Below are 12,441 nucleotides of genomic sequence, written 5' to 3'. Positions count from 1 at the left end.
AGCATTCCATGCAAAATTCTCGAACATGTAATTTTTTCCCATCTGGTCAAATTTCTTGAATTTAACTCTTTCTTCTCACCCACGCAACATGGTTTTCGAAAGAAGTTCTCGTGCGAGACCCAATTGCTTTCATTAACCCACAAGCTACACTTAATTTTAGATCGCCGTTCATCCGCTGATTGTATTTTCCTCGACTTCTCCAAGGCTTTTGACAAAGTGTCTCACAAACTACTCCTTTACAAACTAAGCAAGTTAAATCTAGATCCTAAGTTGTTTGCATGGATTGAGTATTTCCTTTCTAATCGTTTCCAGTTCGTCACAGCCAATAACTATGACTCTTCACCCAGTTCTGTTCATTCCGGCGTTCCCCAGGGCTCTGTCTTGGGACCACTTTTGTTTTTGATATACGTTAATGACCTACCTAGCTGTGTTCTCTCTAATATTCACTTGTTTGCAGATGACTGTGTTATTTTTCGAGAAATTAACAATGATAACGACGTTACGGCACTGCAATCGGACATTAATGCAATTTCTAACTGGTGTGAGCAATGGTTAATGGAACTTAATACAACTAAATGCAAAGTCTTACGCATTTCAAGAACAGCCCTTTCGACGGGTTCCTATTACCTTAACAACACACTTCTTGAACCTGTGACGTCGTACCGATACCTGGGAATTCATATAACAACTGATCTTACCTGGTCGATTCATATTAATACCGTTATTAATAATGCTAATCGCCTGCTTGGCTACCTTCGCAACTTCTTTTCTGCACCTACCTCTTTAAAAACACTTTTGTACAAATCATTGGTTCGTTCTAAACTCGAATATGCATCATCCATTTGGGACCCGAGCCATGGCTATCTGGTGACATCACTTGAGCTCGTGCAGAACAACGCAGCACGTTTCATTCTCGGTAATTTCACCCGTGCGGCAAGTGTCACGTCCATGAAAAACTTGCTTCAATTACCCACTCTAACTTCGCGCCGCAAACACTCTCGCCTCTGTCTCTTTCACAAAATTTACTACCATAATTCGCCCCTATTCAGTGAGTTAATTACTCCTCCTTCATATATTTCTTCTCGTATGGATCACCGACACAAAGTAGGAACAATACCATGCAACACCAATGCCTTCTTTCAGTCATTTATTCCTCGGACGTCGCAAGATTGGAACCGCCTTCCCGGACTGACCGCCGCAATCGAAGACAACCATCAGTTTCGTGCAGCACTAGCTAACATTGTATGATTAGGGCCCATGTATGTTTGTACTTATCTGCTTACTACTTTTGTTGCTGCTTTTTAGTTTTTTGTATAACCTTGTAACCCACTCCCTTCTGAAATGCCTGTAGGCCTTGAGGGTACAAATAAATAAATAAATAAATAAATAAATAAATAAATAAATAAATAAATAAATAAATAAATAAATACTTCGGCACGTACACCTCACGTGGAGCACGACACGAAAACAAAGCCACGCGTGGCGAGTTGAGATGCAGCACGCACGCGCGACATCGCGACACAATTAAAACCGCCACGCGACCTTGTCGGCCGTCAGCCATCGCGACAAGGCCTCGCTACGTCTTCCTTCGCCGGTGCCATCCTTTGGTTCCTCGCCAGACTGTTATAATGACAGCGCGTGCGCCCGTTTGGTAAACATTTCTTCCTTTCTTTCGAGCTCTTGCCGCATAGACGGCAGAGAGAGAGAACACAAGGAGAACGGCAAGGAGGTTAACCAGGGCTGATCCCCGGCAGGCTACCCTGCACTGGAGAAGGGGACAGGGGAAGGCAGCAGCAACACAGAAAACACTGCTTCTCATTTACTTCTCGCATTTCTCTCTCTCTCCATCGACTCCTTTAAAGGGGGTCTCGGCCATGCTGGTAGTTAAAAACTGTCCGACAGTATGAGTCACACCATGGCACAGGAAGACATTTGTGCGACACGAGAGACCCTGAAGAAGTAGAGACAATGCCACGGCGACTAACGTCGTCGGTCCGAGTCTTGCAAACAAGTGCGGCGCTGTATGAGAATTACGCAAATCCGCTCGACCAGTTTTTGTAAGCGACGTGGACATATACGTATGCTATTTTCAGTCAAGGTGGTAGGTGTCGGCACCTGCCCTGCGCGTGTACAAGAGCGACACGCTAATAATTTTTCGCCGTTGGACTACATGGAAATGGTGCTGTCGAGCGCCGCGTATAAGGGGTCTCTCGGAGAGCCATTGTTTGCCTAAATTAACCATTATAACCTCCGCCCTCCGGGTAGCTTCAAAACGGAAACGGTTGTTAGAGAAGAGAGCGAATAATAAATGGATCGGTTAATTAAAGAGCCTGTCACGTGGTACTCGGGGTAAGTAATGAATGACCGGAAAGGCCCGCATAAAGGCCAGGGTGAAGTCGATCGTCAAGGCATTCGGGTGCACTATAGTTATGATTGCCTTCAAGGTCATCTTGAACGCAACTTTTCAAGCGTTAGGATTTATCCAAACTCACAAACGATGGCGCACAGCTCAAGCAGCAACAAGGTGACGCTCTATAGACCAGAAACATATCGGTATTTGCGCCGTTCAAGCGCAAGAGAAAGAAGTGACCTCCGGTACTCTTTAGGTATGTTACAAGTGAGACTTGCGCATGTTCTGCAGACTGCGTGCGTTCTTGGGGCAGTAGTGAAGACAGTATAACAGGGGTAAATCCGCAAGATTGAGCGCCATCAGGAAATAGATGGTCAATCAGAAAATTTAAACACGTATGTTGGACGTAGTATTTTGCATTAACTTTAGTGACTGAGCAACGATGGGAACGTTACTGCGGAGAACCGATTTCCTTCATGCGTATATAGTTAAGCAATTTTGTGCTTATCCCAGTCAATAATCCAAGTGTATTGTTACGAGGCACTGCAGCGATGAAGTTTAGGACACTACAGAAGAAAAGGACACCCAGCGATATTCACGCCGACGGGTCTCCATTTCGTATATTTGATTAAACCACGGTACATAACTGAATGAATGAATGAATGAATGAATGAATGAACTTTATTTAAGGTCCAGCAGTTTTCACTGGGCGAGGTGGGTGAAGAGGGCATTAACCCATGCCACTTCCCACTCTCCATCGATTATGATGGCGGTGCCTCAGATGACCGCTCGAAGTCCTTGGACCCGGGCGGCATCTTCAGCTTGCCGAACGGCCCAAAGCTGGTCGGCCAGCTGGTCGCTGGTCAGTGCTAGTGAATATATTTTAAAACAGACTGCCCTCCTCCCCCCCCCCCCCCCACCTCCCTGTAAGTATTAAGTCCACAGCTAGACACGTTAAAGAAATTCAGGAGGCAGGAATTTCCGGAGCCCTCCACTCCCGCGTCTGTCACAATCGTATCGTGGTTTTGGGACGTTAAGTGCCATCAATTATTATTAAACTTCTAATCGATGACACTGAACTAATGCATAAAGGCTATCTGGGCTCTGTCCTGCGCTCACGAAACGCATACACTGCTGAGACGCCCGGTTCAATAAAGACTGCATTACCTTCCGAATGGATTGATTGATATGTGGGTTTCAACGTCCCAAAGCCACCACACGATTAGGAGAGCAACCGCAGTGGAGTGCTGCGGAAATTTCGACCACCTGGGTTTTTTTAACGTGCGCCCAAATCTGAGCACACAGGCCTACAACATTTCCGCCTCCATCGGAAATGCAGCCGCCGCAGCCGGGATTCGATCCCGCATCCTGCGGGTCAGCAGCCAAGTACCTTAGCCACTAGACCAACGCGGCGGGGCGATTACCTTCCGAATAGTCACTGCAAGATAAGAGTACCAGGAATGACACCACACCGTCGCATAGATGCATTTCCCAAAGCCGTAGTACTGCGTTGCTACATGGTTGGCGTTGCGTCAATTCAGGTCACACAACGTCTACCAGCATAGGCAAAGATGACATGACGAGGAAGCGTTATAACGTCGTAGTTAAGTGATAATGATGGGCACCAAGATGACCATTTTAATTATGCAATAACGTCACGACAGAACTCCCAGGAAATGAAACCAAGACAGTTTCGTAGCATAGTACGTCATTTAGGTCCTATATTGCCATCACCACCTTATTGAGGTTCAGGACCATCCTTTAAACATAGACCACAAAAGTCGAAAATGCAGAGTTATTTAAGAGTTGTTAGTACGGCCATTTTTACCGACGAGATTACAGTTTGTTTTAGAACTGAGTGCCTATAGTTTATCAATAAACATCAATCGACAGCAACATACGTAGGATGAATACCTTTCCAGTTTACAGTACACATCTCGCGTCGCCCAGTAGCTGTGTTCCGGATCACCACGTTGCTCCGGCTGTCATCCGCTGCCCCGATTCGATACGGAAACGCACCGGAACGGCTGATCACCGCAGGTGACGACGTACTATGCGAGCGCCAGCGAATCCCCGAAAATGAAACCGCTTCGACTTTCGGCTCCGAAACATAAATCAAGGCGCCGGGCACACTGTGTACTCGTTCGCTCAGCGTGCGATTAAGACGGGAACAAACGAGCCACCTCCCGCTGTGGCAATATATCGCGCGTGCGCCCTTTCGGCGGTCACCCCCGCTGCTTTTAGCGTCTAAGGAATCGGTTCCGCGCACAGCTATACAATCGCAGATGATTGGCGACGAGCTATAAGCGCGTAGACGCCGAGAATGGGGCTCAACGCGGCGGATTCTTTTCTCGACTCGCATAACGTCGTTCTTGCGCCGCGTCTGGTGATGGCGTTGGTGTGCTCGATTAAAGGTGAACTTGTTAGGCGCCTTTAGCTGACCGATTCTGTTGTCCATTCCACGTTCTGCTCAAACGCTCAACGTTATCGGAGCGCAAAGTGCGTTGTTGGTTTTAGCCAAGCGTCTTTCAGTCAGGGCAATCGCGACGCCAGCGGTGCATAAAAGTCAAATGTAAGTTGAAAAGAAAAATGGGAAGCGTACACACGGCTCCGGAAATTGTGACCACCTGGATTTCTTTAACGTGCACCCAAATCTGAGCACACGGGCCTACAACATTTCCGCCTCCATCGGAAATGCAGCCGCCGCAGCAGGGATTCGAACCCGCGACTTGCGGGTCAGCAGCCGAGTACCTTAGCCACATAGACCACCACGGCGAGGCGACCGAAACATACTACGTGGGCTTTCGTGGTAAATCGGCCCGTACATGTTACGTATTTTGGCCAAAGTTACCGCGTGGTTGAAGGAAAAAAAAGTAAGGTGTTATCTGCCAGAACCAAAGTACGATTACGAGGCGCGCACTAGAGGGGTATTGCGAAGTGAGCTCGATCAATGAAGCTTCCGTAGTGTAACCTCACTCTGCATGCTTAACAACCACGGGATATTTTTTTTACATTGAATTTCTTGTTGAAAGCAGGTCACCGTGGTTGAACAGCAAAGTTGCGCCCTCGTGGTTAGCAGTTCCCGCATAAATAATCATGCAGCGGGATATGGAAGCATTCCAGTTTGAAGCGGTTAACTGTATTCGCCTGTGTTTAATACAAAGGTTCTTCCATCATAGGGCGCTACGAATATACGGAAACAGTGCACATGCACATCAACAACGCGAAAACGATTTGTTAAGAACAAATCTACAACGATTCCAAGCACAAGGTACTCTACCATGTACAAGGTACTCTACCATGGGAGAGCATTATGTTGTGTGTTGAAAAAAAGTAAACGATTTAGAGTACTTGGTACTCCATGGGAGAGCGAAGAGCCGTCCCTTGGGTCTCACAATTTCGAGGCGGTGTCGACACATATTACGCCTTGAACGAGTTCATGAGTGTTCAGAAAATTTTGTTAACACCTTGGAGTACGAGGTATGGGAGAACATAAAGCCATCCCGTGGGCCTCACACTTGATGAGGTCCTCTTGTAAAATAAAAAAAAGCGCTGTGTGCCTACACAACGATAAATCCACGCAGTGGCGCAATAACAGGAAATGTGTAGAAACGAGGTTAACGATTCAGAGTACTAAGTACTCTACTGGGCGAGGGCACAGAGCCATTCCATGGAAAATGTAGAAGTTTTACCAACAATTGTGTTTAGAATACGGGTCAACGATTTCGAGTACTTGGTACTCTACTATGGGAGAGCATAAAGCCATCCTCACACTTGATGAGAAATTGTGTGTTTAGAAAAAGTAAGAAACGATTTAGAGTACTATAGGTACTCTACTATGGGAGAGCATAAAGCCGTCCCGCAATCCGTAATAAATCCCTGGGTGAGAATTCGGCACAATGCAAAAGAACATATAGAACAGACTTCGTCGTTGAGAAAGACAAGTGTCAGCCAAAGTAGAAAGCAGAAGCCATGGCACATGACTTTCAACAGTTTTCTATTGCTGCTTCTCGAAATTTCAAAACCTAATTTCTCTTAACAAGTGATACAAACACACACGTCCCTGCAATTGAAATATGTGGACAATCACTTTTATGTTGAAATTTGCGTACAAGTCGAAGGGGTGAACAAATACAGAAAGCTGAATTCAAATAGCCTATATTTTGCAGTGTACGGTGAACTCATGAAAAGTGTGCGGTAGTTAAATAGTTCTCCTGGTACCCTTGGCTCGCCGCTGCCCCGGCGTTCAAAAATCATCTTTAGGTGAGTATCGGCTGCTATTCTGGACATTGTCGAATTTCGCCATGCTGTCAGATTCCACCAATAATTGATGCTAATTGGCCAAGTGGTTTGCTACAATCTCTCTGATTGGTTTAAAGTGCCACCATTACGAAATTTGACAATACGACGGAATTAGACAGTGTCCAGAATAGCACCTCCGGTCTCATGCGGTTGCCTCCAAGCTCCTTGGTTGCCGCAGCTTGTTCAAAGAAAAATACAGACAGCGCCCATCTAAGAGTGGCGTCATTATATGCGCTGATTAAATTGTAGACATTTTAGGGGTGAAGCTCCTTAAGCCATGGGTCATGCGTCCACGATGTGTGATGTAGGATAGTAGTAGTGGGTAGCCACCTCTCGTTTAGTCCTTCAAATGTCCGCATGATGGCGGCACTTCTATAGCATGAATATATGATGAAAAGATGCGAGATGGCGGTACTTAGAGTGTTCACTAGAAGGGCACACGGTCGCATGGATGGACGGACGCACGAACGGGCGGACAGACGGCCACTTTGCCCCACTCCTCGTCATTCACTCCGTGGATATGTTGTAATTTTTTTTTCATTGAAGTTGCACCAGCATCATAAACTGTCTCACCAAACGTATTCCCAAAAGGTGATACACTTGGTGAGAGGCAAAAATCTGTTACTGGAAGTCATTGTAATGTATGTGCAACGCGCATGTAACTCCACGGAGCCATGATGAGTGTTAAGCACCATATCTAAGTCTCTGAAGCAACATAACTGATGCAGTACAATTCGCACGAGAGCTTGTGAATGATCAGGTGGTTCATGTAATGACTTAAAAAAAAATAAAGAAATGATGGAGATAGCAGAACTGGAATGACTTACTTGAGATTAACGGCTCGCTAAAATGCACGGCAAACGTTTATAATGCACGGTTACGACGCCGCATTTATTTATCGTTATCATTTCACTTTATTCTCATATCGGCGCAGCGTCAGGTCATTCAAGCAGGGGAATTACTGTTGTTGCAGGCAATAGAGATATTGCGCTTGTCTCTGCGTAATGCTTGCCCACCTCGGGGCTGTTCTATCACTCCGTTAATCTAGTACGACTACGTTCGCCCTTCTAAGCGGTACTCTATCACTCCGTTAATCTAGTACGACTACGTTCGCCCTTCTAAGCGGTACTTTAAATGCGCAACCCTCACGGAAAGCGTAAACAGTAGCAGCGATTCAGGGCGAATGACACGGACAGCGTATCGTAAGTGCGGCGATAGTGAGGCAGCGATAGCGGGGCAGACCCGTTCAAACGTAACGACTAAGGGTAGATGCACACAATTGAGTCCATTCTGATGGAGGCCACGCTGCCACGAGCCATGGGCGTGTGCGAGGCCACGTGGAAATATTTCCCACGGCGTAAACATAGTTCGCTGCAGGCCGCTACAGATGCAATCGCTTTAGCAGGTTTTTTTTTGTTTCGTGTTTCGTTCGTACGAGAATTTAAATGAGGCACAAAACAGAGCGTTTGGATAAACACAAGTAAAATATGTAAAGCTGATATGTAAGTCATAACAGCAGTATACCGTCGGTACACATAAGCTTCGCGCGCTGCTCTCATGAATTCGCGTATGGCTGCGTAGAGTTAACGAAACTCGCGATAATACGCATAGTCTAGTCTAGTAATTCAGTCAAGCGTGAAGCTTGATCTTCTCGCTGCTCCTAAAGAAAAAAAAAACAGTGTTTACAGCAAATTACAGGAGTATAGCCATCGCATTCCGGGCATCGCCGGTTGGAAGTGTCCACCAAATAGAGATTCCGCTCCCCATCTACAGGTGTGCCCACAAACTCTGGGCACATTATTTGAGATAGACGTCATCTGTGTGCTGTAAACACTGAAAGCTGTTTCAGGGGACTGGGATTGTTTTTAGTTGTACAATTATCTGTTTTTTTTTGTCTATACCTTTTGCTGAATGCCAATGCAAAGATGTCAGCTCAAATCATTGGTCCTTGCAGCAATGCAGTGGTATGAACCACCAAACGAATAGAGGCCAACGCCGCGTTCGTAAGGTAACGCTACTCTATAGGAATTAAGAAGAAAGAAGCAAGCGCCCGTTTCGCACCCCTTCTTTCTTTCCTTGCCAACGCCCATGAACTCTGTTGGAGAATTGATGATCACTTCGAGCTTTCCTATACACGGTAGGAAAGACGGCGTTGACCCCGAGGATCCTCTGACATTCTCCTGCTGAACATTCTGCTGACATTCTGCTGCTGCTGCTGAGTTCTGTTCGATTACCTGCCGCGGCGTTAAACTCGGAAAAAAAAAATGACGGCCCGAACATATCAGCATAGATTTTGATGCATGCTCGTGCACTGAATCTTGTTCGAAATCAATTTATCTAACGTCGAAATCAACTAATCTAGAAACTGATGCACGTTGCACGCTCAACTAGGGTTTTGTTTATTTCTTTTTTTGTGTCTGTGACAAGACACACTGCATGAAATTGTTGGCATTCAGTAATTTAAAGGACAAAAAAGGGCACCCGACTTTGTGTCAGCTGCTGCGGAGGTCATCATGGCGGAATCAGCACTGAGCGCCTTCAAGAACGTGACTGATGAATTATAGCGTATAGATAGCCAGAACTCTTCATTGTTCTGCTTTTGTTTTTTGAGAAACAGCCACGACTTTGTATACACCGTGGAACGCAATACGACGCTTAAATGCAGCTGTATATTCTTCACCGCGTGCTTCTATAAAACTTCGCATGCACTACTCAGCCATTCAAGGAACATTCAACGCTCACCCTGAGTTTCGGAGCGTAGGGTTACTCTATAGCTGGGCGTCGTTTGCGAGAGCCTCACCCTTTATGAATTTATATCTCACTCTTTTCTGCCCTCGTGCAGAAACAAGACCGGTGAATCTTTACACCTTTCCCTTATCTTAATATAATCTACCATCCCCCCCCCACAACGCTGATTAACTAACGAGATCGTTGATTAAGGCCAAGCTCTCACATTTTCTACCATAACAAATTTCCTGTCTTCTATCTTTCCAGCCACCACTCTCGCAAATAAAAGATCTCGTATACCATAAATACAGATGAGAAAAGTACGCGAGGTGAAGATAGACTTGATTTCTTTGTTAGGTAACTCGCAGGAACAGCAGAAAAAATGTGCAGCAGATAGTTCGTTCATGGCAAAAACATTCGTAGCCAACGAAACGCACCCGTAAGTTTTTCTGCTATGGCGTGTCACAAGACCACGGTGGCGGGCTTTCAAGTCACCGAATGAGTTTCCACAACCGTCTTAACACATGAAGGTCGCACGTGTTCTTCTGCAGTACCTAATACCCGAGGACATGCAATCTATTTCATGTGTGTGTGTGTGTGTGTGTGTATGTGTACACTCTCTAAGCCTCGCGTTGTGCCCCGCGAACGATCTGAACTCTCTCTATTTCCGTTTTTCCTCTCCCCCCATCCACCATCCCACGTGTAAACTGAAAACTTGAGCATAGTAGTTCCACTCTTTACCCCCATCAACAACAAAGAATGGTTGATACTCGTGGTACGCTACGCTATAAGTACAGTTCATATCGCGAGCAGCTGCTGAGTGATGGGCTCTCTTGCACCGTTTCATCAAAGCACGAAGTTATCCGCGCTTCCACGAAGCACTCGTGTGGCGTAGATAGATTAATTTCCCGCGATGGCTGTGAATGAAGGCCGCATACGGAAAACATGCAAAAATATAAGTTCGGACATTGTTCTGTGGAACATGTGATCGTCCATATTTTGCATCGGACTGACAAAAAACTTTTGATTCCGGATGACGAACTGATCGCGACAGATCTCTCAAGTTGCCTGTTATACCAAGCACGCTGAAACGCATTAGAGGGACTTTGTTCATGTTCGTCCACACGTCCACTCTGGCTCACCAATTCCACTGGTGGTATTTCCATGCTAAGGAGCCCAACTTGAAATTGATCGGTGTGGCGTTACCGCCCAGTGAATCTCCAAAAATCGGCGCACATGAGAAAGCTGTCGCCGAATCTGTGAACACTCGTGACCAGTTTTACCATCATCGTGTTTTCGAGCAAGTCAGGGCTACCTGTTTTCATTTTGCAAGGCAAAGACCAAACGCCTGGGTCTTTTTTTCCCACGTCACTAATGCCCAAACAGATCTGGCGCAACAATAAACCACAACGTAATATATGCATGCACGCACAAACGAAAGATAGGGCTCACGAACTTACGTATTCAAGGGGATGCGTATCCGTATAAGAAAAAGCAACCGCACTGCAGGGTCCAGTCAGAGTCGGTGATGAAGGTCGCACATATGCGCATTCAACAACGCCGAGCAGAAGTCGTTCCAGCAGGGCGAAGCACACGCGCACAGACTGTCGTACTGTAGTAAGCACCCAGCGCCGCGGGGCCGTACGTAACAGGAGAGCTGAAGCGTGCAAAGACCGCGCCGAAGGACGGACGATGACGGCGCACAGGTTACGCGCTGCCCTTCTCGTCACAGTCCGGGGAGCCGGCGCAAGGTCGGATGTTGCGTTCGGTAGACAGGCCCTTCCTTTCCTGCCTTTATTGAAAAGGCGGCCCTTTCGACGTCGCTGACTGCCACTCCAGAGTAAACATCGGTGCAGCTCTCAAGGCCACATCCCTCTCCTCTTCTTTGTGGTTCGCAAATACTTCTCCTAACGGTTCCGAACAAAGTGATGCACAAAGGGATGTACAAAGGGCGATATTCTATTCCCTTAATTTATGCGCTTTTCATTCAGCGGGGTGTTAAAGCCGAAGGAAAGAAGAATAAAACATTCGTAGGGGTCCGTTTATAAAAACACCTTTCCAGACGGCCCCGACAGGCGTGCAAAATTTAGACACTAAAATATGGCCTCTTCTGTGCCCACGTTGGCGATGACTGCCGTAGCAGTACGAAAACGCGCCTCTTGTCCTTGAACTTGGTTCAGCGCGAAGAACGGCTCAAGCAAACCGCAGGCACGGGTAGTCACGCTAAACGCTTTCCTTACAAACACTTCGCTGGAGGGTCGTGAAGATGAAGATTGCAGCTTAAAAGTCTGACGTAACGTAATACAACATACGATCCGAGAGACACAGCCACGGTCCTTAAAGACAAAGTGTACGCACTCGTATTCCCGCAACTCCGGCGTCACTAACGTCCAGTGTACACATCAAACTGAGCACTAGCACAGTTGCAGTCGTTTTCACGGAACGCCGGTCTATGTCTTTCCGGTGCAGTGGTCCAGAGATGCTGGTGTTCCTCGCTCAGGTTGTCCCTTCTATAGTCACGTCAAGACGCAGGAATCGACTAACACGTGCGCACGACAGAAAAAAAAAAAAGAAAAGATCTTGAAGAACGACGTCCTCAAGGAGCCCGTGGTTCCTTGAGACGTGAATCCGAAACCCGGCCAAGATGCAGAAGGGTGCGTACGGTTCACTTCTTCACACGGCCGCGAGTGTCGGACGGTGCCGGCTGTGGAGACGGCCGCGGAACGTGTGCCATCTTCCGCCGCAACCGATGTACGACGATTCTTACGGATCGAGTTCTCGCGCAACAGCCAGCCCCGCCGGGAGGAGAGTTCCAGCACCACCGGAGAAGAGGGCGAGCGGGTGAGACCCGTCCCCTTTTTCGGGCACCGGCTTCTCCGCCGGAGAGTAGAGACCCCCTTCTCCCTGCACGAACGCGTCGCGGCTCCGCTGACCCACTGGCCTATACCCAGAGCTCACCACTGGCTGCACGCAGCGGCAGATGCGGCCCGCAGGACCACGGAGTGTGCCAGTCGTCGTCGTAGTGGAAGTGTCTTGTCCGTGGTGCTCAGACGACGGCCGAT

General features: G+C 47.2%; 1 protein-coding gene across 3 annotated transcripts in view; it reads right to left on the bottom strand.

Annotated features, from left to right (window-relative positions):
* The window catches only part of LOC119174491 (uncharacterized), a 791,579-nt gene that overhangs the window by 460,073 nt on the left and 319,065 nt on the right, over positions 1-12,441 (bottom strand). The window contains exon 1 of one of the 3 annotated variants that reach the window (XM_075895556.1): positions 10,840-10,858. The exons of the other annotated variants lie outside the window; for them this stretch is intronic. The gene's annotated coding sequence lies outside the window, so the exon portion shown is untranslated. Of the gene's footprint in view, positions 1-10,839; positions 10,859-12,441 lie in introns of those variants that run through there. 3 annotated transcript variants of the gene reach the window in all.

Source organism: Rhipicephalus microplus, chromosome 5 (assembly GCF_043290135.1).
Source record: "Rhipicephalus microplus isolate Deutch F79 chromosome 5, USDA_Rmic, whole genome shotgun sequence".
In the NCBI taxonomy this organism is placed as follows: Eukaryota; Metazoa; Arthropoda; class Arachnida; order Ixodida; family Ixodidae; genus Rhipicephalus; species Rhipicephalus microplus.
The sequence above is the reverse complement of the archived record's forward strand: the minus strand, read 5'-3'. Positions and strand labels throughout refer to the sequence as shown.